Source organism: Heterocephalus glaber, unplaced genomic scaffold (genome assembly GCF_053883595.1).
Source record: "Heterocephalus glaber isolate CG9 unplaced genomic scaffold, H.glaber_assembly_v1.0 deba00001429, whole genome shotgun sequence".
NCBI classification, from domain to species: Eukaryota; Metazoa; Chordata; class Mammalia; order Rodentia; family Bathyergidae; genus Heterocephalus; species Heterocephalus glaber.
Window position 1 is genome coordinate 31,756,162 of NW_028258294.1, and position 25,924 is coordinate 31,782,085.

Genomic DNA, 25,924 nt, shown 5'->3' on the forward strand with positions numbered 1-25,924 from the left:
AGCAACTTGCTGGTGAACTTGAGTGTCTAATTCTCCATCTGCCCCCTGCAATGAGAATGCTTGCCAGGATCCGTTCTTTAGCCTGCACCTGAGGTTCAGCCAGAGGAAAATGAGCCCAGCTCTTTGCTCCTCAGTTAACTCAAAATGATTGGCCCTGAATGAATGCATTGTACCCCTTAGAAATATGAGTAGCCCCTGGACCCTTCAGATTGCTCTGGAGATGTGATTAGTCCATTGGATGCTGGCCTTAGCAAAACCCCTCCTTGCCAGCCTGCCCCTCCTGGCAGGAGGCGGCTGCCCAGAGTGGGAGCTGGTCTCAAAGACAGTTTGTCTGCCTTCTCTTCCAAGCTTCCTGTATATGGGAAATGGACAGCATCCATCCCAAGCCTCCCTACTCTTCGGCAGGCTGATCTCTGCCCTCTCTGTGAAGTTCCAGGAGCTGTGACATTATCTGCCAATTCCCAGGAGAGGCTCTGGACCACAGTTGTGAGCCCTGAGAAGGATGAATGTGCAGCAAGGGACAGTGCCAGACAGGGGACCTGCAGCACTGGTGTGATTGGCTGGCCTGGGCCCGCTATGCAGGGCAGGGTGAGCTGGGGTCTGGGGAGTGTCTGGGGTTGCTTCTCAGGCCCAAGCACCCTTGGTGAGGGGCTCAGCGCATGCAGCTCCATTTACCATCTTTAGGAGTTAGAAGCTGTCTTTTGGATGTCTGCATTCCCCAGGGCTGAAGAGTCTTAGAAATGCCCCTGGCACCTGAGCATCCCACTGGCCACAATTAACCTGTTCAATACTAGGTCAGCAACTTTGCAGAAGACGTTTGTATACAGCATGTACTGGCACTGCTGACTCTGGCCCAGAGAAAGCCTGACATGTCCCTAGTGGCAAAAGAAAGCTGGGAGCAAATTCTCCCCACATCACAGAATCCTGAGGCTCAGTGTGATATTTAGAGGTCACCTGGTCCATCCATTTGCCTGCAGCCAGGCCTGGACATAAATCAGCCTGGACAGATGAGGATCTGTGCTCTTTCTCAGCCTTCAGAAACCTGCGCTCACAGAAGGACATTTTATGTACCCCCTTAGTATCTAATATTCATTACCCTGGAGGCAGTTTTCCTTAGAGGTCCTTCATGTTCCTCCTGCTGCCAGTGGTTCTCTAATTCATTTTCAATGAGGGTGGAAGGAAGAACCTGCCATGTGTGGTAGGAAATGGAATTCTGGAACTTTCTCGGATGGCTTCTCCTGAGCCAACATCTCTCTTCCATCTCAGAATTCAGTGACATCATGTTGCTGGCTAATAATCAGCTATGGTATGAATATTTATACCATGGAAATAGGCACATGCTATAAACTGAGGCTCCACCCCACCACCCTGCCCAGAGAGCCTGTTGTTCAACATTTACCAGTATATAATAGTCGTATGTAGCAATACTTCTTCACAGAACTTAGGTAGCAATTATCCATTGTACACCTCACCTTAGTGACTTTAGCTATCACTTCAGTACCTTTGAGCAAAGCTCACTCATAGACAGCTCTGTGATTTCCCAGAGAACTGAGCCTGTGACCTGCATTCCCCACCACACAAGGCTTTTTATATAGCAGTTGCATGTCGACCGTGTGCTGAAGGAGTGAAGGGCACATAACAAATCATCAGGCTGAGTGGCTCAGGGTTTTCATTGTCTAAGCCTAATACAATCTCACTGTTTGAGTCAGATTTGCCAAACTGGTGATATGTTTATCTGAGCTGACTTCAGGGTTGTACAATTCAATTCAAGAAGGATTTATGAAACATCTACTCAATGTTCACTCTGGTCTAGGCTCTGGAGCCAGAGAGAAGGGGATGTTTATGAGTAGCAGCAGCCTGTCACTTCTATTTTCAAATAACTTGCAATTTGATTTGAAGATATGAATGCAAGTGGAGAGTTAGAGATCAATATGAATTCTCTGAAAGAGTTGTGCTTGAAGGATCTTGAATGGTCATAAAACACAACAGTTATACTATGAGGCTCTGGGTCAGCTTCCATTTGGTAGCTATGTGAGCTGGGAAGAGTTGCCCTATCCCACTCACATTTCTCATTCTAAGGAGATAACGCAATCTGTCTCATAGTGTAATTGTCAGATTCGATGTGTATTAATGCTTATAAAGCACTTAGCACATTGCCTGGAATATAGCATATATAAAATACATAGACAGTCATCACTATTTTCATCATAAAATCTAATGGCCTCTTTTTGAAAATGAGGAAACTGAGACACAGAAGTGGGAAAATGACTATTTGTCAATTAGTGGCAAGCCTGGAATAAGCAGCAATAACCAATTTTATTTGTCAGTTGTTACGGTTTACATCTAGATGTCTTCCCAAAGCCTCATGTACTCATAAGTGGGCTTTGGGGAGGTGATTGGATCATGGATGTGATACTCATGTGATACTCATCATTGGATTGGTCCACTGATGAGTTTACAGCTAAAAGTGATGTTGGGAAGTGAAGCCTGTTCAGAGAAGGTGGATCATGGGGGCATAGCGTGGAAGGGTCTATCTCCCTCCATCCTTCTTTGATCATTCTCTGCTTCCCCCTGCTATGCCATGAGCTATTTCTCCTCTGGGATGCCCCTCTGCTATGCTTTGCTGCCTGGAGCCAGCCAAATGTGAACTGAAACCTCTACAAACTGTGAGCCAAAATAAACCTCTCCCCTTGTGAGTGTTGGGTATTGTGTCTCTGTGATGAGAAGGTAACTAAAACAACAGTATAGTGAGGGTACATGCTACAATAACAAATATGCCCCCAAATCTTAACATTCTGTGCCTTAGCACAGTAGGTGTTATTTAATGTTCATGGAAAGACGATGCAAACTGGGAGATGCTATGCCATTCTTCAGGGGGCACAGTTTGGGATCCGTGGTCTCCAACACCACCACAATGGTGCAGATAGAGATGGAGGAGGTAGGTCAGCTCCTAACTGCTCTGTCTAGTCTAGTGGTCAGAACTAGCGATCTCGCCCCTACCCAAGAGAGGCTGGGAGTATCTGCTGGCAAAAGGCCATTTGATGTGCAAACTGTCTGCTGCGAGAATGATGTTTCAAGTTGATGCAGAGGTATTGAAAGGAAGCATGTAAGTGCTTAATAGCAGTTCAGTACTGTATGTTAACAGTTTGTGATTAAGTAGCTTCATGAGAGGTATAGACAAGCATGATAGAAGATTAGAAAAGGAGCAGATAAGAAAGGAAAAAGGGCTGAATATTTCCCGTTGAAGGGGATAGTACTATATCAAGACCTAGGAATAGAGTAAGACCGAAAAAGGTAGGTAGAATCAGGAGACATGGAGAGAAATGTGGAGAGAAAGCCCCTTAAGTAGCATGGACAGGGAGGGGGGCTTGGTGAATTTCCTGAGAATTCTGAGGACGCTGGCCATATCCACCCGTCATCACGAGGGATCAAGTTGGAGGGCAGAAGGAGGATACCACTGTGGTCAGCAGCAATTCCCAACAGCTTAGGACATTGCTCCTGCCTCTTCCTCTTGCTTTCATTTTGAGAAACTTCCCCAGAGCCTGAGTTCCTTCTTGGCCTTGAAATAAATGCTTCACTATGACATACAGTGTGGTAGGAAGAGCACTGGATGCAAAGCTGGTAAATAAAATTTCCAGTTCTCACTTTGGCCATGATAGCCTGTGTGGCTTTGAGCAAGCCTCTCCTCTCCTCTGGGCTGCAGATCTCCTTGGTGAAATCAGGAGTACCCTAAGCCCCTTACTGATCTGATTCTCTGTTGCTAAGCCTCTCAAAGCCATCCTTTATAGCATAAGGTAAAATCCTTAGAGGGATATTCTGGGACTCTCTTCTGGGTAAAGATCCAGGAGCAAGACAATTTGACCAGGGACATAGCAGCTTAGAGAATGAGCAGGATCGAATGTGGCATATGCAAATCTTTAGTGAGGGGCCAAGCTGCTATCAGAATGGAGACAGGATACACAGGCAGCCCTGGAAGCTGAGCCCAGGCTCATAAATCTCAGCACTGACATATCAATCAGTCAGTTCAATCAGTTGCAACATTTTTTCTTTGGAAATAAATAAAGATGAAGGCAGTAGATACCACACAAAGAGGAACCTTAGAGCAACGTGGAGAGTCATACTGCCACTGGGTCCTGGAGCTGGATTCTGATTTATGGAGCAGGCTGAATTTGATAAATCGAGGACCTCAATCCAGTGGGTTTAGGCTCTTGTTTCCTAAATGGGAACTTAATGTTGTTCACTCATTCATAGGTAGGATGCTACAGCAGAGAGTTAATATATAAATCTGCTATTTACAAGGGTCCTCGTGTTTGTTTCTTGAAAAACAAACTTATAAATCATGCCCACCTCAGATGAAAACTTTTCTGGTGTAAATTGTCACCTTCTTTCTATAAATCTCACATTTAGAATTCTTCCTGGTTGATCAGACCTCACACATTTGGAGTGGTGGAGCAGGTTGTAAAAGGGCGCAGTCTGACTGGGAATATCAGGAGTAGCTGGAGATAATGGGGGACAAGTAGGGGGTAAGAAGAGCCCAGGATAATTTGTTCCTCATCTAGCCTTGGACTCTTTATTTATTTATTTTATAGCCTATCTGGATTTGAGAGTGCACTGATTTTAAAAAATGTTTCAAGTCAATAAAATATGCAACTAAAGATGGATTCTGAAGTTGGTTTATTAGGCAATTTCTTGTATGGCTCCTTGGGGCTCTGCACACCCTGCTCAGAGATGGGCTCTCATCCTGCATGAACCCTTGGGTACCTTGAGCCAACCTCAGAAGGCACAGGAGCCTGGTGCTCCTCTTAGCTCCTGGGCTCCACTCTTTCCTCAGGGCAAGCTCTTCCTTCCCATCCTGGGGCTTCTGCAGACACCACCCTAAACCCCTGCTGCTTCAGTAGTCTCTGCTGTCCCCTCCCTTTCTGCCTCTATTCCTTTAGGACACCACCACCTCCAAGAAGTCTTCTCTAATTGCACATATGGATGGACACATTTGCATTTATATTAACAAACAACAAGAAGCAGAAACTTTATCAGAAGATGAACTCATAAAGAAGTCACCCATGTTTTTAGGACTGGCTTCATGCTAAGGTATAGACAGAGCAGTGTGAAGCAAGGTGGACCAGGGAATGCCTGATTTTCTCTTGGGATGGGCTTCCATCTAGCCGCCCACAGGTCAAGGCAGTTCCTCCTTATTGCCAAAAATGGCTTTACCCCACTCTTCCACCTCCTGTTCTTTCCCTGAGCCACCTTTCTCCAGAGTGCTCTAGGCCCAGGCTCACTTTTTCAAGAAGAGATTAATCTCAAAGAATGTCTTCATTGAGGAGCTGAAGAGGTTCCATTTGAACCACAGGGTGCCTCGCTTAGCACATTGAATAGATTTCTGAAAGGTTGCAAATAAAATGAAGAAAGAAAGAAATCCTCCTTGAAAAGCACTAGTAGAGTTTCTATTTAAAGCAATCTTATGATAAAGTCTTTTTCAAAGAATTGCTCAGGTCCCAAGCAACAGATTTGCAGTTTTATCTTCCTCCTGGACATTTCCACCTAGATAACAATAATGCTAACATTGACTAGCTGCTCATCGTGTCCCAGGCATGAATTTGTAATATGTGTGTATGTATGCGTGCATGTACGTATATGCAAATGTGTCCATACCTATGATATAGGTCTTGCATTATCCCCATTTAGCAGATAAAGAAACTGGGGCATAGAGAAATAAAGTTAACATAGCTAGTAAGTGATAAAGTCAAGCAGCTAAATCTCAATATACCCAACACCAAATTTGTCATATTTCCACCTTAGTCTGTTTAGATTTTCCCTTTTCCTTGCTTTTATGTCTAACACCATACTTTTCCTACTTAGTAACAGAGCTAAATCTTGGAGCACTGTTTCCCTTGCCCTACTCCATCTTTGCCTGCCCTGCCCTCACAGCAATGGTCAAGTCTCATTGCTTTTTGTTTTTTTTCAAGTCCCATTGCTTTGAGCACAGCTCTACCCGCTGTCCCTCCCACATTTCATTTCTTTACCTCCCCTTCCCCTTTTCTCTGCAGGTGGTCCTCCATCCTTCTCTTGCAGTAATGCATTAACCACCGTCTCTCCTCATGTTGTGCCCACCATCCCGCTCTTCACCAGTGACCTTCCTAAACCCTGTGCTCCACAGTGCCATGCTGCCCCTCCACTTACCTCTAAATGGTTAGTCAGGAGTGGCCTCTAGTGAGAGCAACATTTGACCAAAGTCCAGTAGGAAGTGAGGCAGCAAAACATGGATGTAGTCAGAGAAAGATAAAGAAGCAGCTGGACAGCAGTATGGAGCCCGAGGCAGCAGGGCCAAGGATGTGCAGAAAGAGAGAAGGCTGAAGTTGCACCTTGGTCTTCTGCCCTGGAAGTTGAGGCCCTGGGCTCTGTCCTCAGCACCTTCCCCATCCTCTGAGTACACTGCTTTGTCCCCCTTGCCATCCTTGCCCTGTGTGCTCCTGCCTCACCCCAGCTTCCATCCTTCTCTCCGTTAGGCACTGGCAGCCTGTCACTCCCCTCTCTCCACTGCTGACAGTGTCTCTGCCAGCACTAATTTGCCCTTCACCTGGACTTCTGGAGACCTCTAGCTCTCTGAATGGCCCATGTCTTTCTGCCCTAAATTATAAATTTGACATATATTTTGTTTCTTTTGCCAGCTACTTGGAGGCTGAGGTCTGACTGCTAGATTCAACCACATGGTTTTTACAGTGCTCACTTGCTGTGTGTCCTGGGGTTACAGAGGCACATGAAACATGACCCCTGCCTTGATGGATGAAGCATGTGTGAACAAAGAGGCACAAAGAGCCCCAAGTCCAGTTTCACACATTGGTGAAGAGCTGGGTCTTCGTGTGGAGCTGGAAAGGAGGAAGGAGGTTCTGCAGTCTCACATCTGGTAATGTACAGTAAGGTGCCTTACAGAAAGTGGAGCTCAGGGAATGCTTATTTAGCTGGTTAATCTCTTGATGATTCTTTTGTTACAAGAGATTTTTAAATATTTGGTTGGTTTAAACCAACTTAGGTAATGACAGTGCATTATTTCAGGTGTACATATTGTATGTTCTGTTGTGAGCTAATGGGTGATTGTTGATAGGTTGTTCTGAACATGGTCTCAAGGCTGTTTGATGTGGTAGATATATGTATTTTGAACTTGTAAGGATTTCTTTTTCCTACTGTTTTATTCTCCAAAGAACAGGGAGCCATCACGTTAAAATCCCATCCACATTTGTACATTAGTAAGGAAGTCGGGCTTTCACTCTCTCCTTTCATACAAGCATGGGTCAATTTTAGCCTAATTTTTCCACCTTGTAGAATGGAAGGATGCAGAGATAATTAAATCTTACTTTTTAAGATCTCTTAAAAGTCAACATGTGGATGATAGTCATCATTCATCTGTGACCTTGGGGTAAGTCCATTAAAGCCTTCTGATCCCGGGTTTTTAAATCTACAAAATAGCAACTGCCCTCAAAGATTGATTTGAAAATACAGTGAAGCCATGTGTGTCTCATGCCTAGCCCAGAGCTGGGCACACAGTCAGCATCTAATGATTGGCAGGCATTGTAGCAAACCACATGCTGCTCGATGGACTTTGGAAGACAGATAATTAGAGCCAATTTATTTATTTTTCATCTCAAAATCATACTCTAGTAAGGGAGACCCAAGGAAAATTGATTGTAGAGGAGTGCCAGGGGTCCCTGGGCATGGGTAAATGGAGGACAGCCAGGGAAGGTGTGGAAGGTGTCTTTGGAGGAAGTGAGTTATGCTGAGGATTGAAAAATGAGTGGCAAGTAGCCAGTCAAGACGAAAGGCAGGAAATAGAGGAAGGTGTTCCAGACCAAAAGGATACCTAGGTTTCAGCAAATGTCGGCACCCCGAGTATGATAAAAGCTATAGGTTAAACTGTGGACCAGACAGAGAAACAATGGAATTAATGACAAAGGGAAATTAAGAAATGTCTTTCCTGAAGACATTAAGCACTAGAGTGGTACAGATGAGGCACGGCTTTGCACTGATACAGAGGAGCTGAGGAGATGGGAAAAGGGCAGAGCAGAAACCTTCAGCTCAGCAGTTTTCTAACTTTAAAAAAAAATTTAAATCTAGTGTAGCTTTTTCTCCAAAAGAAAACTTCCACAGAAGTCCAAAATATGAAGTAGTGTTGGTCTGGACAGAACAGCCTTGTCTCAGATATCCCATATGGGCATCTCTGAAGCCCCCACTTGCAGTGACCTTAGGGATGTTTCTGAAGGAGGCTTTGGATTCTGGAAAAGAAGCCTGAAGGGCCTTATTTTAAAGACAAGGAGATTGATAGCCAGAGGGTGAAATGGTTTTCTCAAGGTCCTCAAATTATTTCTAGACTAACCCCAGTGATTCTCAGGCTGCAATTTTCCTTTGCCAAACACCAGCTTTCTAAAGTGACTTCTCTTGTGAGGTCACCTATACTTCTCTATGGCCCTGTGAAATCACTAATTTTCTTTCCAGAATGGTTGACCTGGTAATCTTTCAGCAGGATCTGTCCTCATCCCAACAAGAGAGAAAAGCAGATTGCTCCAGGACAGATTGTTGGGAACTATATTCTGCAAAGGCTTGGGTTGCTGGACAATGGAATTGGAGTAAGAACTCCCTTTCCTTAGCGGGAGGATTTGTTTTCAACTTAACTTCCCATGGAACTAGGTCCCTCTCCTCCCAGCAGCTCAAATCTCCCTTTTCACAAGGTCTCCAGGTGCTGACAGTTGGCACTACCATATCAAATAACAACCTACATGGCTGACATTTACACACAGGCTGCCTGGCATCTGGGTCTTGCCTGTTTACATGCTCCTCTGGGCTCTTCTGCTTCCACTATAGGTAGATTCCTCAAGGAGCATTACTCAATGGCTGTCTCACAGACCTTTGACCTATGGGAATCATCAACCTTCTTTTGCTGGCTTTAACTTCAACATTTCTCTGGTAATAGCTACCCCTTTACCCTTCCCCACCATGTTATAATGTGTGCCTTTTCCTGTTCTGATCACACCTCCCCTTGTGTTCTAGAACCCCTTGGTTTCTGCGTTGTCTGCTTCAAAGCTCTTTTTGAGCCCTGCCTGCATCAAGAGTGTACTCACTGGGGGAACGGATGGTGGTGGACAGGAGGAAGCCTCCTTGGACTCACACATCACTCCTTCCAAATGCCCCTCACACAGAGCTCACCTCTCACTCTGTACACCGCTGGCCACTTAGATCTCTATGTTCTCAAATATTGTGTAGACTGAACAAGCAGGGGCAGTATTTTCCACTACTGTACAGCACACGTGGAGTGATCAAAAGTTATTATAGTGACCCACAAAGCCCTTCCTCCCACACCCCTCTCCTGCTCCACTGTGTTTTGCTCTGCCCCAGCATCTACTATCCTCCAGGCCCACTCCTGATTCAGGGGCTCCATACTGCTATCCCACCTGCTTTGTTATCTTCCCCCAGATATCTCCAGGATTTACTGTCTGTACTGCATTTTTGTCAAATGCGCTCTCACCATAATGCCATTTCTGATCATCCATTTAAAATTGGTACTGAACATATTCCCTACCTTACTGTCTTTTCTTTGAGGCAATTGTCATCTGGTGACATGGGATACATTTTACTGGTCTAGTTCTTTCCCTCTACTCAAATATAAGCTGCATGGGAGCAATATTTTTTGTCTGTTTTTGTTTTTTTTCTTAAATTTCCCAAATCCTGAGGCCCAGAACAGTGCATGGCACAGGATAGGTGTCGAATAAACATCTGTTGAATCAATGTAATAATCACACTCAGCATGAGCCCAGGCTCCAGGCTGGCTTTCTCTCAATGTCTCTGTTTCCCAGGACTTGGAGAACTCCAGGAATAAGACCACAGAAGACTAGAGTCCACATGTTTCTTCTTTGTGATGGTTTCCTTCCACTTCTTCCTAAACCACATAAATGGGCTTTATGCTTAAGAAGTGCCTTCCTTCCCAGCATCACTTAGTAGGGAAAAATGTTTATTTGGGTTTGATTTTGGCAATACATCAAAATCCAATAATCATACCATAGTGCAAATGCATTGAGAGGTGTGAGATCCATAATGTAATAACATGTAATCTGCACATCAGGATCACAAAGGCAAATCTATAATTTCACTTGATTTATTTTCTTAAAATGTGACAATCCCACATGTTGCTTGAAATGATGGAAGTTGGGACAAACAGGAATGTGGGAGGTTTATGAGCTGCGTCAGCCAAGTCTTGGGGATCCCTCCTCTTCCGTGCCTGGAAGATAGGCCTGAGCAATTTCCCCTTTTACTGCAGCAATATCTCCTCTGCATTCAGCAGAAAGACCCCCAACCTGTAAACATATTAGTAGGCGTGTTCGCTTTACAAGTGTGTAAATTTCCCCACAGTGTGTACCTCCTGGGTCTGAGGCCCTGATTATTGGTGTAAGTAGCCTGTGCAGGAGAAAGCTCCAGTGTGGTCTAGATTTGTGCCCACTGGAGGGTGGTGGACAGGCTGGGGGATTTGAAAACACAGTAGCAGACATTTTCTCTCACCAGCAGGCAGGAATCCACTCACATGAAATAACACAAAATGATTGCCAAGGCCTGAGAGCTGTGACTCAGGGGCAAGATGTACAGATTCAGACTTACAAAACCATCCAAGAGCCTCTTCAGGCCCAAGGGAAACTTAGCTCCCCTTGCCTGCTGCCTTTTGCCACTCTTCCTTCTCCTTTGACAGGTGACTTCATGTGGAACACAATAATAACCATGGTTATTGGAAGCCTGGTATGTGGTAGAGGTGCACTAATCCAGCTCATTGACCACCTCCAAGGTAGATATGCAATCCTCAGATTTATGTAGCTCAAGGGGTCAATGACCCAGCCACTCTGGGAGTTACAGTTTGAGCCCATGCCTGAGAGGTTTCAAAATCTATGCTCCTTCTACTTCACTGGTTTAGAATATATCACCAGACTTATAATCAGAACTGGCCTTATTCTTATGCTACCAGTACTTATGCTTTGGGATCCCTGATTAGCGGTCTCAGAACTGGCCTTTCCCCTGTCCTATCCCTCCTCACATCTCAGGTGCCCACAGGATATGACCACCTGGATCTCATATCCCTCCTTCCAGATCAAATTCTAGGTACTGGGTCCTCCAGAGTTCTTTCTTAAATGGCTCTGCTTCTACTTCCATGCCCCACACAGTTCTCTTCCCAGAGTACATTGGGGTTCATCTGTGGGTCAGAGGGTTAGACAAAGAGTGGCATTCTTGAATGAGGGGTGAATGAGCAAGTGAATGAGAGGGTTGATGTGTAGTCTGGGATATTCTCACACACACACACACACACACACACACACACACACACACACACACACACGGATGCAGGGCCTCTTGTCAGGTAGGGTCGAACCAGATACGGCAAAAGCAAGTTCAGCCTCTGTTTGGCTGCCTCCCTTGTAGTCTCACTGGAGGGCCCACCAGTGCCACACGCTCTGTTTCACATTGAATGCTGCATGTTTAGCCCTTACACAGTTGCCATTATAGCCACTCTGTCTTTGATATTCACAACTCCATGTGACTAGAGGATTCTGAGAATGCAGGAGATTTCACAGGCAGTAACTATGCCCAGGCCGCCTTAGCCCTATCCTTGCTGTGGTCTATCCTGTTCTTCGTGGTTCCTCCTCTTTCCAAGCATTTTCTCCATACAACCTGTGAAACTGACTTATATCTCAGAATCAACCCCTTTGAACCTTACCCCTGCCATATTACTTACAGTTTAGCTTTTTTCCTGACAAATCCCAAAGAACATGGAATAGAGGCTTCTGGGAGTTTTGTTCCATGGGGTGGTGTATATTATTCTACATGCTGGTCAGATCACAGGAAAAGGGGGTGGCTGAGAGGAAGACCTTTTGTGGAAACAAAGCATTAAGCCTCTTCTCATTTCTTTCTTTTCCCCAGCCATCCCTCACTGGGTCCACAGGACCTGAGCTCTCATCAAGCAGTAGTATCAGGCTACAAGAGTCCTCATGAACCCCAAATCAGGCTCCCTTTGGGATGAAAGAGATTTCTGAGTGTGTGGGTGTGGAGACTCAACCTTCAGGTCAAAGCTTTCCCCAAGTGATCTCCTCCTCCCTCTCCAACTGCTTCTTCTCCAGTTTCCTAGGTAAATTCAGCCCCATCTGGATTGGCCAGTCCACATAGTTAGACTATCTCACAATCTGTGTCTTACTTATACCTTTTTCCCCAATAAGAATGTTCATTCCATTTCTCCTATTTTGTGTAAGTTTTATACATATTTTCAAACCTTTGTTTGTTGAAAGTCATGACATTTGAAGTGTGATTAAGAAAACTATAGTTGCTTAGTCAGAAAAAGAAAGAAAAGAACAAGAAAAAGGGTCCAAGATGACTTTAAATAGGAAGCATCACCATGTGGAACAGGAAGCAGATCTGGCATTTTGTGGCTCCTAGTATGCAAACCAGAACCACTAGAGAAACTGAGTTCAGCTTAGTGTAAGAAAGAAACTCTAAGTAGTAAAAGAAACTCAAATAAGGGATAGATTGACTTGGACAGTAGCAAGTTTCTGTTCAGAGACTGGCTGTGTTCAAGTAGGGTGTCATTCAGCAGAGCTGTTGCAGACAAGATTTAAGCACCAAGCATGAGTGCAGTCCGAATGATTCCTATGGGCCCTCCAACCTAATTTCACTCCCCCAGGAAGGTCATCTTTAGCCATCACCATCTTTAGAAACATTTATTTCTCCAAACAACTTAAAACTGAGACTTCTATATTGTCTTTTTCTTAGTTATCTTATTAGTCACTCTATGTAACTTAAAGCCATGATAAAGTTTATTATCTATTATTAGTTACTCTAGGTAGATTCCTATGATGTTAGAAATTAAATCTTAATTGCCTTGTTGTATAGTAAGGAGACTCTTTTTCTGACTATAGAGTTTATGCTTATTAAGGAGAGTCCAGAAACTACTACAGTGTCAGAGATAACATAAAAAATTACCCATAATCCCATTATCCAGGAATAACTAGTGACAAAAATGTTCATGTATTTTCTTCCAGTTATCAAAAATGTTTATTTTTTGAAATGATGAGAACAAACCTGCATGGATATTTGTACTTTCAAACTTAGAAGGGAATGGTAAGAAGCTCAATCAGCCCCCTGGAATGCTGTAGCTTTGTCCAGAACCTCCTTCTGCTACTGACACCTCCTTGGGAGTAAGAGACACAGGCTTCTGGGTATTTTAGCTGTAGAACCCAAGAATTACCCATGAGGGTGTGCTTTTTGCAGATTTTGTCTCCCAACTCTTAGAACGTTACTCGTGGTCAAATGTGTTTTCATCCTTACAATTACCAGGGGGCCTCCACGGGGCTGCCAAGTTGGCTGGAAAGCTATGTGTGTATATGTGTGTGTGTTTTCCTTTCCCCCTAACTCACTGAGAGCTTGGCAAGGCCAGGAGAGAGGCAGCTGATTATTTTTAGCCCCTTGTTCCTCCGAATGGATTGTGCATAACAAAAGAATGCTAATGCTCAGTGTCTTTATGAAAGCACTCGAGTTCATCAGCTTTGCAAAGAAGTGAAATTAAATCAAGATTTAATTGGGATATGCATGTTTTATTCATGCTACTAACCACAGGAGAAGCCAGCAAGCTGAAGGTAAAAAAGAAGGGAAAAAATCTTTTGAAAAGTTGTTTCTCTCTGATTAAATAGAGATAGTTTCAACTTCAAAGGGAGCAGGCCTTTAATGTATTTTAAATGTTCAACTATGCTTAGCTTGGCCAGCTCTGCTGCTGCTGGTGGGCAACACAGCCCAGGCATGCCCTGTACCTAACCTCATGTCTTGGCCTCCAAAACCAGGCACGTGGCTCCTGTTCTTACCTTCTTTGTACGAGCGTGGAGCCTTCAGCATGGGTCCTTCTGGTACCCTAGAGAAGGGTGGATGCAACTCAGATCACCAGTTATTCCTTGGAATCTGAGCAGCCCCTATTGCCAAACTCTGAAGGAACTATAACACCAAGGAATAACACTTTACCCTCCATCGGAGATTTCTCCCCTGGAAGGGGACACTTATTGAGTATTGTGCTATGTCAGACACAAAGATAAAGGGCTCCCTGCCTGAGCCTCTTGCACTTAACAAGAAATCAAACAAAGACCTGAATAACATAGAAAGAAGAAAGAGATAAGCAAAGCTTGCAGAAAAGGTTTAAGATGCTCTGAGAGATCAAAGCAAGGAGCAATCCAATAGGGAAACAAAGAAAGCATTCTGAGGAGGTGGCTTTGGAGCTAGTTTGGAAGAATGTCTAGAATTTCTGCATGTATAAATGGGGAGGATGTGTGCCAAGTAGTGGAACTCTGAGCCAAGCTGCTGGAGATGGGAGTTTTGGAGGGTGTTCAGGGTAAGAATTTGATTGGCTCCCGCTTATAGAATAGCTGTGGGAGAGTCTAGAATGGAAGTTGGGAGGAGAGTGCCGACAGTAAAAACAGAGCAGATTGGCTAAAGTTTTGGAGTAAATGGCTCTTTATGTGCATATTTTCAGAGGCCTATAGGAGAGTTTATCAAATAATCTGGCCCAAGAATTGCTCCTCTGTGGAAGACTACTTTCTGTGACCATGGCAGACATCATGCACTATCCTGAGACTCTTCTGAGCCAGAGGAAGTTTAAAATCTTTTTGAACGAAGCGAACCAGGAGCCACTGCTAGATTCTGGCTATCTGAATCCTTTTCTTACCCCTCTTGGATATTTCATGCCTCAAAAATCTCAGGTTCTTCTAGCTTTCCCCGACAGTGGGCTAGACTATCTGGATCTGATTACCCATTGAGGAAAAAATCTACAGGTCCTCTTAAAGGCATTAATAGATAACAAGATAGTATAAAATTACCAGAAAAATTAATTAAGGGAAAACATGCGAGGGAAAGACTTTTTGCCATAAGGGCATTGGCCAATTTGGGGAACTTCAAACTTTTGTTTTTGAAATTCTTATAAACAAAGTGACAAAAGTAAAAATTGGCCATCCTTTTAATTAGAAAGAGACTGTCAGACAAATCCAGTCAACTGAGTAAATAAGTCCCTTATTTCTGAAAGGGGGATGGATGGTGCTCAGAGGAAATGAGAGAAAAAAGCAAATACATCTGTATGAGCAGGAAGTTATAAAGACTGAGACATTAGAATTTTAAAACACAGAACTTCTGAAAATAAAACCCACAATTGTTATAATTTAAAAACCTAAAATAAGAATTTTACTGAGGATTAAACAGAGCTGGGTAAAGAATTAATAAACTGGAATATATGCCAGAAAAAATTATGTATGCAATAGAAGACAGAAAGATAGAAAATATAGAAGGGTTGAGTGGTATACAGGACAGTTAGGACTCACATGCATTTATTCAGACTTCTAGAAAAGGAGAGAAAAAATAGAGCAGAAGAAAAATTTGAAGCAATTAGTGGATAAGAATTTTCAGAACCAATGAATGCCACAGATCTACAGATTCAAGAAACCTTATTAACCTCAACCAGGATTTAAAAAAAAATATTTAGAAACAATGAGACTGGAAGATACCAAAGACAAAGAGGAAATCTTTTTTAAAATTTATTTTTATTTTATTTTATTTTATTTTATTTTTCAAAGAGGAAATCTTAATAGTTGCCACAAGAGAAAGACAGAATGGATTGGTTTTAACTAAATGGAGTTAGGTTATTTACACTTTTAGTTTCTCACACCAGAGAAACTATTTGGTATTTATACATGTGTGTCCTATTTATTTCACTTAAGAGTATGGCCTCAATGTGCATCCACTTAACTATAAATGTCTGTAGTTTCTCATTCTTTATGGCTGAATAGTACTCCATTTTATATTGTGAAATAGGAAGAAGAGATCTAAAGGAGTAGGGGAAGTGGGAGGGGTAGGGGAAAGAAAAGAAGGGAGAAGAAAAAATACGAGAAAAGGAAAAAATGGAAACAAAGTCTTTGTAAATAGGGAAAGGTGGAGGGGGTGAAGGCAGGGCAGGGGAATGGGGAAAAAATAAGAACCAAGATACATCATGTAAAGGTACAAGTTCCCAATGATGAATGCAAAACTGTATTGTATACCTAAAATGTACCAATAAACTTACTGAAAAAAAATGGAGTTAGGTTAATCACTGACTTGAGAACAATATTGAAGAAAGCCAAACGGTAGGGGAATGTCTTCAGTATGCTGATAAATGTTAATAGCTGATGAATAATTCTATGCCAGGTGTACATATTCTCATTAATGAGAACAAAATAAACATTTTTATGTTAACAAAACAGTACTGGATTTTAACAGACCCTCATAACAGAAATGAAGTTTTCAGCTCTTGAGACATAAGAACATAGAAGGTGAAATAAAAGATGATTACCAACAATGATGACAAAATCCAAAAGAACAAAGGCAATGTATATTATCCAAAGAGGTAGATTTCCTATTATTCTAGAATTTTTATAATTTAAGATTTTAACATTTAGGTCCAAAATCCATTTTGAATTAATTTTTACATTTGGATTAAAATTTATTTTTGCATATAGATATCTAATTGTTCCAGCATAATTTGTTAATCGACTGGCCTCCCTTCATCCTTTCTTCCATGAATTTCCATTGCAAATTTATTAGAAATCATGTCTGTGTGTGTGTGTGTGTGTGTGTGTGCGTGTGTGTAAGTTTTAGATCCTTTATTATGTCCTATTGATCCATTCAGTGTGTTTGTCCTGGTTCCAATACCACACTATCTAGATTACTGTAGTTTTCTACAGAGCTTGAAACAGGCAATATTAGCTCTCTAGCATTGTTTCTCTTTTAAAAATTCATTTTGGCTGTTCCACATCCTTTACATTTCCATGTGGCATTTATAATCATCTTGTCCATATCTTTAAAAAAAGCTTTTTGGAATTTTAAATAGAGCTTGTGTTGAATTTATTTATTTGGTGACAATTGGCATTAACAGTATTCAGCCTTTTAATTCCTGCACAGGGTATAGCTCTTGTTTGTATTGGTAATATTTTAGTTTTCTGGGCCATTTCTGCATATCTTTTGTCAGTTTTACTTCTAATATTTCAAATTTTTTGATTTTTCTAATATATTGAATTCTGTAGACTGATCTTGCTTCTTCAGGCACTAATAAACTTAGTTAATGAACTTAGTAGTTCTAGTACCCTTTTTTGTAGATTGTATCCATCTTTTTCTGAATAGATAATCATATGAACAAAGACAGTTTTATATCATCCTTAGTGTCTGGATTCCTTTTATTTCTTTCTCTTACCTTATTGAGCTGGCTGGAAATTCCTGTAAGATGTTGAATGGTAGAGGTAAAAGTGAACGCCTTGTCTAATTGTTGATTTTGAAGGGGTGCAGCAAAATTTAGTCTTTTGTTATTTTGATTTTAATCAGAAATTTCTGTAGATATACTTTATCTGATTGAGAAAGTTTCTTTCTAATTATCTACTTGTTGAAAGTTTTTTTTAAAAATCAGAAATGCATGTGGGTTTTGTAAAATGTTTTTATGTATCGATTGAGATAAACAGTTTTTTTCTGTTTTATCAATAGAGTGAATTATATTGATTCATTTTGTTTGTTTTAGTTTCTTGAGGTCTTGCTATGTAGTTCAGGCTCACCTTGAACTCATTATGTAGCCCAGGCTGGTCTCAAACTCACTGCAATCTTCCTGCCTCAGCCTCCTAAGTTCTGGAATTACAGCTGTGCCGAGAATCTATTGATTCTTTTTAAGGTGTTAAATCATGCATTCATGAAATAAATTCCATTTGGTCAGAATATACTATTGTTTATTTGACCTGTTAAAGCATGATTTATAACTATGACAACTATGTTTATAAGAGACATCATACTGTAGTTTTTTCTGTAATATTTTGTCTAGATTTGGTATCATGGTACTTCTGGCTTTACAGAATGAATTGGAAAGTTCACCCTCATTTTCAATTTTCTGGAAGAGCTTGAATAGAATTCATCTTAAGTTTCCTTCAGTGTTTGGCAGAGTACATGGATGCAGCTATCTGTGCTGGGAGTTTTGTATTGAAGATTTTATTTGCAAATTTAACACCCTTAACAGATATAGAGCTATTCAAGTTGTTTCTTTGTTTCTTCTTGGATAAACTTTGTGACTTTTATGAAATTTTGCATTTCATCTGTGTTATCAAAATTTATTAATATGAAATTGTTCCCAAGGGATAGTACAAGTCTCCTATTATTGCTGTAATATCTGTAAATTCTGTAGTGATGTCATTTTTTCATATCTGATTTTGGTAGTTTGTGTCTTTTATGTTTCTGTTTTTACTTGATCAACCTGGCTTTATTAATTTAATCATTATTAAATAATGTTGCTACCAATTATATATGTAATTAATTAAGTTGTTGGTTTCACTGTTTTATAAAAATATTTTATATTTCATTGATTGCTATTATACTCTCTGATCTTGATTATTTCCTTTCTTCTGCTTTTTTTTCAAGTTTTTTAAAATGGAAATTGAGGTCATAGACTGGAGACCTTTCTCTTTTTCTAAAATAGGCATTTAGTGGTATAAATTTTCTTTTAAGTATAGCTTCATTTTGATGCATTGTTTTTATTTTCATTTCTTTCAAAACGCTTTTGATTTTATTTTTACTTTGTTTTAAACATTTAATTTAATTTAATTTTTTGGGTTTTTTTGGAGACAAGGTCCAGCTATGTAGTCCAGGCTGGCCTTGAACTCACTATATAGCCCAGGATAGCTGAGAATTTGTGGTGATCCTCCTGCCTCAGCCTCTTGAGTGCTGGTGTGCACCACTACACCTGGCCTCTTTTTGCTTTCTTTTTTGACTCACAGGATTTTAAGCACTATGATATTTAGTTTTCTTATATTTGGGAATTTTAAAAGGATCTTTCTGCTATTGATTTCTAATTTACTTCAGTCTTCATCAAAAAATAATCTTTGTATGACCTTAATTATTTTAAATTTGTTACATTTGTTTTATGGTTTCAAACATGGTTATATTCCTAGATGTTCTATGTGCATTTGGAAAGAATGTCTGTTCTGCTGCTGTTGGGTGAAATGTATAGATTTCAGTTAGGTCAAATTGTTAGATAGTCCTGTACAAGTCCTCTATATCATTACTGATTTCCTGTTACTTGTTTCCTGAAGTATTAAGAATAGGGCATTGAAATCAATTATTTTTGTGGATTTGGCTATTTCTTATCCCAATTCTGTCTATCTTTGCTTCATATATTTTAAGACTCAATTATTAGGTGCATAAATATTAGGATTGTTATACTTTATTAATAAATTGATCCCTTAGTCTTATGACATAAAGGTCTCTATCCATGGTAATATTCTTTATTATGGAATTTGCTTTGATACTAATATAAGCACTCCAGTTTTCTTTTGACTAGTTAATATACAGTACATTGTGTCTTTTTATATCCTTTTATTTAAAAAATTATTATTCATTCATGATAAAAAGAAAACACAGTACAGGCATGAAATAAAACCTCTAGTATTATAAGATATATTTGTCAAACCTATGGCAAGCATCATACAAAATGGTGAAACTCTAGAAGCTTTTCATTTGTGAGCAGGAATAGTACAAAGAATTCTACAACCCTACTCCTGTCAATTCATGATTGCTTTAGAGATTTTGACCAGCACAGAAAGAACTTTTCCTTCCCTTTCCTAAAAAATTATTCAAAAGAGAAAAAAGTCATCACTTAAAAATGATAGATCTGTGTATACAGATAATTCAAAATGATACCACAGATGCATTTTAAAATTTAATAAGGGAGTTTTAAAAAGTTTGCTGGATACCAAAACAAATATAAAAATTCATGTGAATATTTGTATCTCCATATGAAAACTTGCTATAAATATATGATAAGTCAGTTTTGTATTGGTACAGTGGTAGTAACAGAGAGTAATTATAATAGAATACTAAGCCAAACAATAGACTTGATAATAGTACAGAGGTGAGCCCTGTAGAGCACTGAAGACAGACTTTTCAAAACTATTGTCAAGACAATTTGATATTCATATGGGAAAAAAAAGAAATTAGATTTCTGTCTCACATCATACAATAAAATTGATTTCAGATGGATTAAAGACCTGATTGTGAAATAAAAATTATATTGCTTTCTGGAATTTCAGTTCCAGAGAAAAGTAATATAGATTCACTTTTTTTTCTCCTCCTCTCTAAATATAACTAACTACTCAGTAATTATTAAACAGATAATGATAAAATGAGTCTGAAAACTGGAAAGAGAAAGGCAGACTGGCTAGAAACCTTAGGACTTGGGGAATAACAATATGGGGAGTCCCTTGAGATTTCTTTTTATTTCTCATCTACCTCTGAACTGGGCACTGGAGAGGTTTATAATCAAGAACAAATAAGCATAGACAACAACAACAATAACAACAAATAAAGGAAAACCTCTCTCTATATATATTTCTATATATATTTCTCTCTCTCTCTCTCTCTCTCTATATATATATATAGATTCTTATATATATAATATATATATATTCTTATATATATAAGAAAGGGGTCTTTGTACAGAAATAAGAGATACCTAGCAGGGAAACTCAATCCCATTACTTAACTGGGGCGCTGTTAGTAGATTCAACCAAAGGCAACAGTGACAGTGAAGAAGACCCAGCCACCTCAACCCTTGCTCCTCTATTGGAAAGTCTGGTCTGTTTGTAGCAGCAGCAGCACCAGCGAGAGCTGTAGGCTGTCCAGACCCTGCCCCATGAGCCCGGCTCTGATGGTGATCACTGCAGCAATGAAGCCCTTGGCTGTCCAAGCCCCAGTACAAAACTGAGCCACTGCTGGGTCACCCACAACAACGAAGGCCTTTGTGTTTCTGTTTCACAATTAGTGGCACAGGGAGACTCAGGACCAATTTTCCTCTCTTCTCCTCCACCAAAGGTCTTCCGCTGACAGCAAGTGGGCTAATGGAGTTCCTTCTGCAGAGCAGACAGTGCTAACAGGCCTTCAGCAAAGTGTCACAACAGCACTAAAAGGACAAAGCAGGTCAAAATATCACTGCAAGTGCTCAGAAAACTAAAGTTTTATTAGAGCCAAAATCCAAAAAAGCAGGCAGAACTTATATTCTAATCTTAAAAAGGGCAAATTCTTACTAAAATAAATTTAGATAGGATCTAGAATCTCTTATCATAATGACCAAAACATTCAGGATACAATAAAAAAAATCATCCTTCGCAGAAAGAACCAGAAAAGCCATAATTTGAAAGAAAAAGACAATCAACAGATGCTAATGATGAGATGAATCCCATGTTGGAAATATCTGACAAGAATTTTAAAGTACCTCTTATAAAATGCTTCAATAATCAATTACAAATTCTCTTCAAATAATGAAAAGATAGAAAATCTCAGCAAAGAAACAGAAGTTATAATGAAGGAACCAAATACAAATTACAGACCTCCAAAGTACAATAACTTCAATAAAAAAAAACTTGGATGGATTTAACAGCAGAGGGGAGATCACAGTGCATAAAATCCATGAAGTTGAAGATAAATTGATGGAATATATTCAATCTGAACAATAGAAGGAAAATAGACTGAAAAAAAATGAATGGTCTCCAGGATTTATATAACAAATTCCCTAACATTCTTATCACTGGAATCCCAGAAAAAATAATGGCCAAAAAGTTTCCATATTAGTGAAAGACAAAACGTATAGATTCAATAAATTCAGTAAACCTCAAATAGGATAAAAAAAGAAATTCATGTCAAGAAATGATTAAACTTATGTAAACTAACAGCAAAGAGACAATTTCAAAAATAGCCAGAGAAAGAGTACATTATCTGCAGAAAATCACCAATTTGAATGAGAGATTCGTCATCTGAATGAAAGCACATGGCCAGAAAGAAAAACAATTTTCAGTTCTGAAAGAATGCAAGTGACAACACTGAATTTTAGTGAAATAGATACTAAGAAATATTCCTTCAGAAATTAAGAAAAAATAAAGATACTTTTATAAGAGAGAACATAAAGAGAATTTGTTGCTAGAAGACCTATCCTTAGGAAATAAAGAAGGTTCTCCAGACATCAGAGAATATTAACAGAAAGCTTGAATCTTCAGAAATTTTTTTTAAAAGAACAAGTGAAAATGGAAGTAAACATAATAGACTATCCATCATCACATGATTTCTTCTGTCATATTTTATGCTTGAAGCATCATTAAAGATGTTACATCATCTGCTGTGGTACTCAATGTATATAGAGAAAACACATAAGACAATTATAGTTTGAAAATTGGGGAGGGTAAAAGGATTTAAATGGAAGTGATATTTTTATATGTATAGTAAAATGTTGACAACTAGTATTCTGTGATGATCTATCTGTCTATCTTTTGTGTATTATCTATTGCAATACCCAGAGCAACTACTAACAAAACCATTAAAGTTGATGTGACTAAAATATTTATAAATAAATCCAAATTTAACACTTTTAAATTTTAAGTTACCTACAAGAAGTACAAAAAAAAAGAAACAAGAGGTAGAAACAAAGAGAACAAAGAGAAAACATAATAAAATGACAGGCTTAAACTTCAACACATCAATAATTACTTTAAATGTAAATGTTCTAAATATACCAATTAAAACACAGATAGGTAAAGTGGATAAAAAAAATCACAGCTAAACTATATGCTGTCTATACAAATCCACTTCAAACACACTGACATAAGTAGGATGAAAGAAAAAAATGATTGAGGTCATACAATACGTTCTCCAAGTACTATGAAGTCAAAGGAAAAATCAATAACAGAAGATGATAGACAAATATTCAAACATTAGGAAATTTAACACTTTTAAATAATCCATAGGTCAAAGAGGAAATCTCTACATTGAACTTAATGCAAATGAAAATTTGAATACATCAAATGTGAAGGATTCTGGCTCAAACGGTACTAAGAGGGCAAAATTATAGCACTAAATGGAAAGAGCAAAAGCTCAGATAATCTTTACCTCAAGTAACTAGAAAAGAAAAGTTAAAAAAAAACCAAAGCAAGCAGAAGAAAAGAAATAATAAAAATAGGCATGGTCACAGCAACATTATTCACAATAGTCAAAAGACAGAAGCAAGCCAAGTGTGCACTGATGGAAGAACAAGTAAACAACATGTGGCAGGTACACATAATTTTGTATGTGTAATATGTTATATACATGAAACAGTATGGATGAAACTTGAGGACATCATGCCAAATGATGTAGGCTAGACAGAAAAAGACAAATATTGTATGATTCCACTAGTTGTGAAGAAGAACCCAGAATAGTCAAATTCATAATGACACGAGAATGTAGAATGGTGATTGCCAGGTAACAGGAGAGGGAAGAATGGAGGGTTGAACATGTACAGAGTTTCAATTTGAGAAAATGAAATAGTTCTGGTGGTGGACAGTGCTGATGTTGGGAGAACAAGTGAATGTACTTAACTATACATTTAAAAGTAATTCAAATGGCAAATTTTATGTTATACATGTTTTACCACAATAAAAAGGAGCATAGATAAATAAAACTTCAAACAAAGCAGAGAAAATCCATGGAACAAAAAGCCAATTCCTCAAAATAATCAATAAAATTGATAAAACTCTAGCAAGAGTGACAAAGATAAAAAGATACAAATAACCAATATTAAGACTTAGCAGGAAATATTCTTACAGATTCTATAGTATAAAAGTATAATAAGGAAATAAAAATATAATAAGGAAATGACACAAACAGCTTTGCATTTAGAAGTATAACAACTTAGAAGAAATGGACAAATTTCTCAAAAACCACAAATTACCAGAACTCAGCCAAAATGAAAAAGCTAACCTAAATAACCTTATATCTCTCAAGAAAATTGGAGTTGTAATTTTAAAATTCCCCCAAAAGAAATCTTTAGGTCCAGATAGTTTTATTGGAGAATTTTAACAAATATTAAAACAAGTATCATCAATTTTACAGTTTCTTCCAGAAATTAAGAGATCACTGTTAAACTCATTTTATGAAGCCAGTATTACCATGATACCTAAACCATACAAAGACAGCATGTGTGTGTACATACCCACAAAAACTATAGATCAATATCCTATGGAGAGGAAGGGGCTTCCGGGCCACAGCTTCACCACACCCAGCCCAGAGGAAGGGGCTTCTTGGCTGCTATTCCACCACTTCCAGCCCAGAGGTAGGGGCTTCCAGGCCACCATTCCACCTCTCCCAGCCCAGAGGTATGGGCTTCTGGGCTGCCATTCCACTGCTCCCAGGTCAGAGGAGGTGAGCCACATGGGCACTAACAGCACCCCCCACCCCCCGGTCAAAATGAGAAGACACATAAATAAGTCTCAAAACAAAACTTCCAGATCACCTACAGCAAGCCCAAAGGGAAATGAGATGGAACATTCTGATACTCAATCACCTGGACTCCCTGAACTGGCAACAAAAGAGGATCTGGAAAAAATGAAATCAGAAATAATTTCTCAGATAACAGCAAAGATTGTGCTAGTAGTGCAAGACATGATTAATAAATCTAGAGAGGAGCTGAGGAACATGATGGAATCTCAACATAGGAAACAAATGGAATCCATAAAACAGATGCAAATAGATTTCCAGGACATGAAAAACTCCATTGAAAGTCTACACAGCAGAATGAGCCAATGTGAGGACAGAATTTCAGATATAGAAGATAAGATTGCAATTAGTGACCAGGAAAAGAAAAATTGCTTCAAAATTATAAGGGAACATGAGAAATCAATCCAGCAGCTGCTAGATGATGCAAAGAAGAATAACATAAGACTAATCAGAGTCAATGAAGAAACAGGAGAGAGTAAGGATGACATAAAAAAAACTCTTCACAGAAGTAATGGCAGAAAACTTCCCAGGTAGGGTAAAAGAATTTGACATATAGATAAGTTAGGCATACATGACTCCAACTAGCCATGATTTAAAAAAAATCTACACATAGGCATATAATACTTAAGATTCCAAAAACCCAACGGAAAAACAAAATTCTATAAGCCATTAGAGAAAAGAAACAAATCGCATACAAAGGAAAGCCCTTCAGAATCACAGCAGACTGCTCAGCACAAACCCTCAAGGCAAGAAGAGCTTGGAGTGATGTATTTCAAGCCCCAAGAGAAAACAACCTCCAACCCAAATTAATGTACCCTGCAAAACTATCTTTCAAAATTGATGGAGAAATAAGATACTTTCATGAAAAAGAGCACCTTAGGAACTTCATGAATACCAAACTAGCACTCCAAAAATTTGAAACAATATCCTAGGAAGAGACAACAAAGATTGCATCCCCAGGAAGCCCAGCAGAATGAATCTATCAGGCATGACAAGAAATTAAATGCAAACAGGGAGAATTCAACAAAAAGAAAAAGTTATGACAACGAGAAGGTAATACGTATCAGTTATAACCATCAGTGTTAACAGTCTAAATTCACCTGTCAAAAGAAATAGACTGACAGAATGGGTCAAGAAGCAAAATCCAACAATATGCTGCATACAGGAAACACACTTAATTCAAAAGGAAACTCATAGACTGAAAGTTAAAGGGTGGAAAACAATACTCCATGCAGTGGGAACCCCCCAAAAAAGCAGGAGTAGCTATTCTCTTGGCAGATCAACTAGCTTTCAAACCAACACTGATTAAGGGAGACAAAGAAGGACACTACATCCTTGTAAAGGGAACGATCCAAGAGGAAGAGATGACAATCATAAATATCTATGCACCAAACACTAGTGCACCCAACTATAGAAAACAAATACTATCGGACATGAAAAGTCATATATGCACTAATACAGTTGTAGTGGGGGACCACAATACCCCACTGTCACAAATAGATAGATCAACTAGACAAAAAATAAGTAATGAAATACTAGAACTCAATCGAACTCTTGAACAAATGAACTTAAA

The 25,924-nt window shown here is 39.5% G+C and overlaps 1 long non-coding RNA gene across 5 annotated transcripts in view; it reads left to right on the forward strand.

Moving 5' to 3' along the window:
* Positions 1-25,924, forward strand: part of LOC110344286 (uncharacterized) — a 343,104-nt gene that overhangs the window by 145,507 nt on the left and 171,673 nt on the right. For all 5 annotated transcript variants that reach the window (XR_015451670.1, XR_015451669.1, XR_015451671.1 and 2 more), the window contains one exon: positions 6,669-6,904. This is a non-coding gene — a long non-coding RNA (uncharacterized LOC110344286). The remainder of the gene's footprint in view (positions 1-6,668; positions 6,905-25,924) is intronic.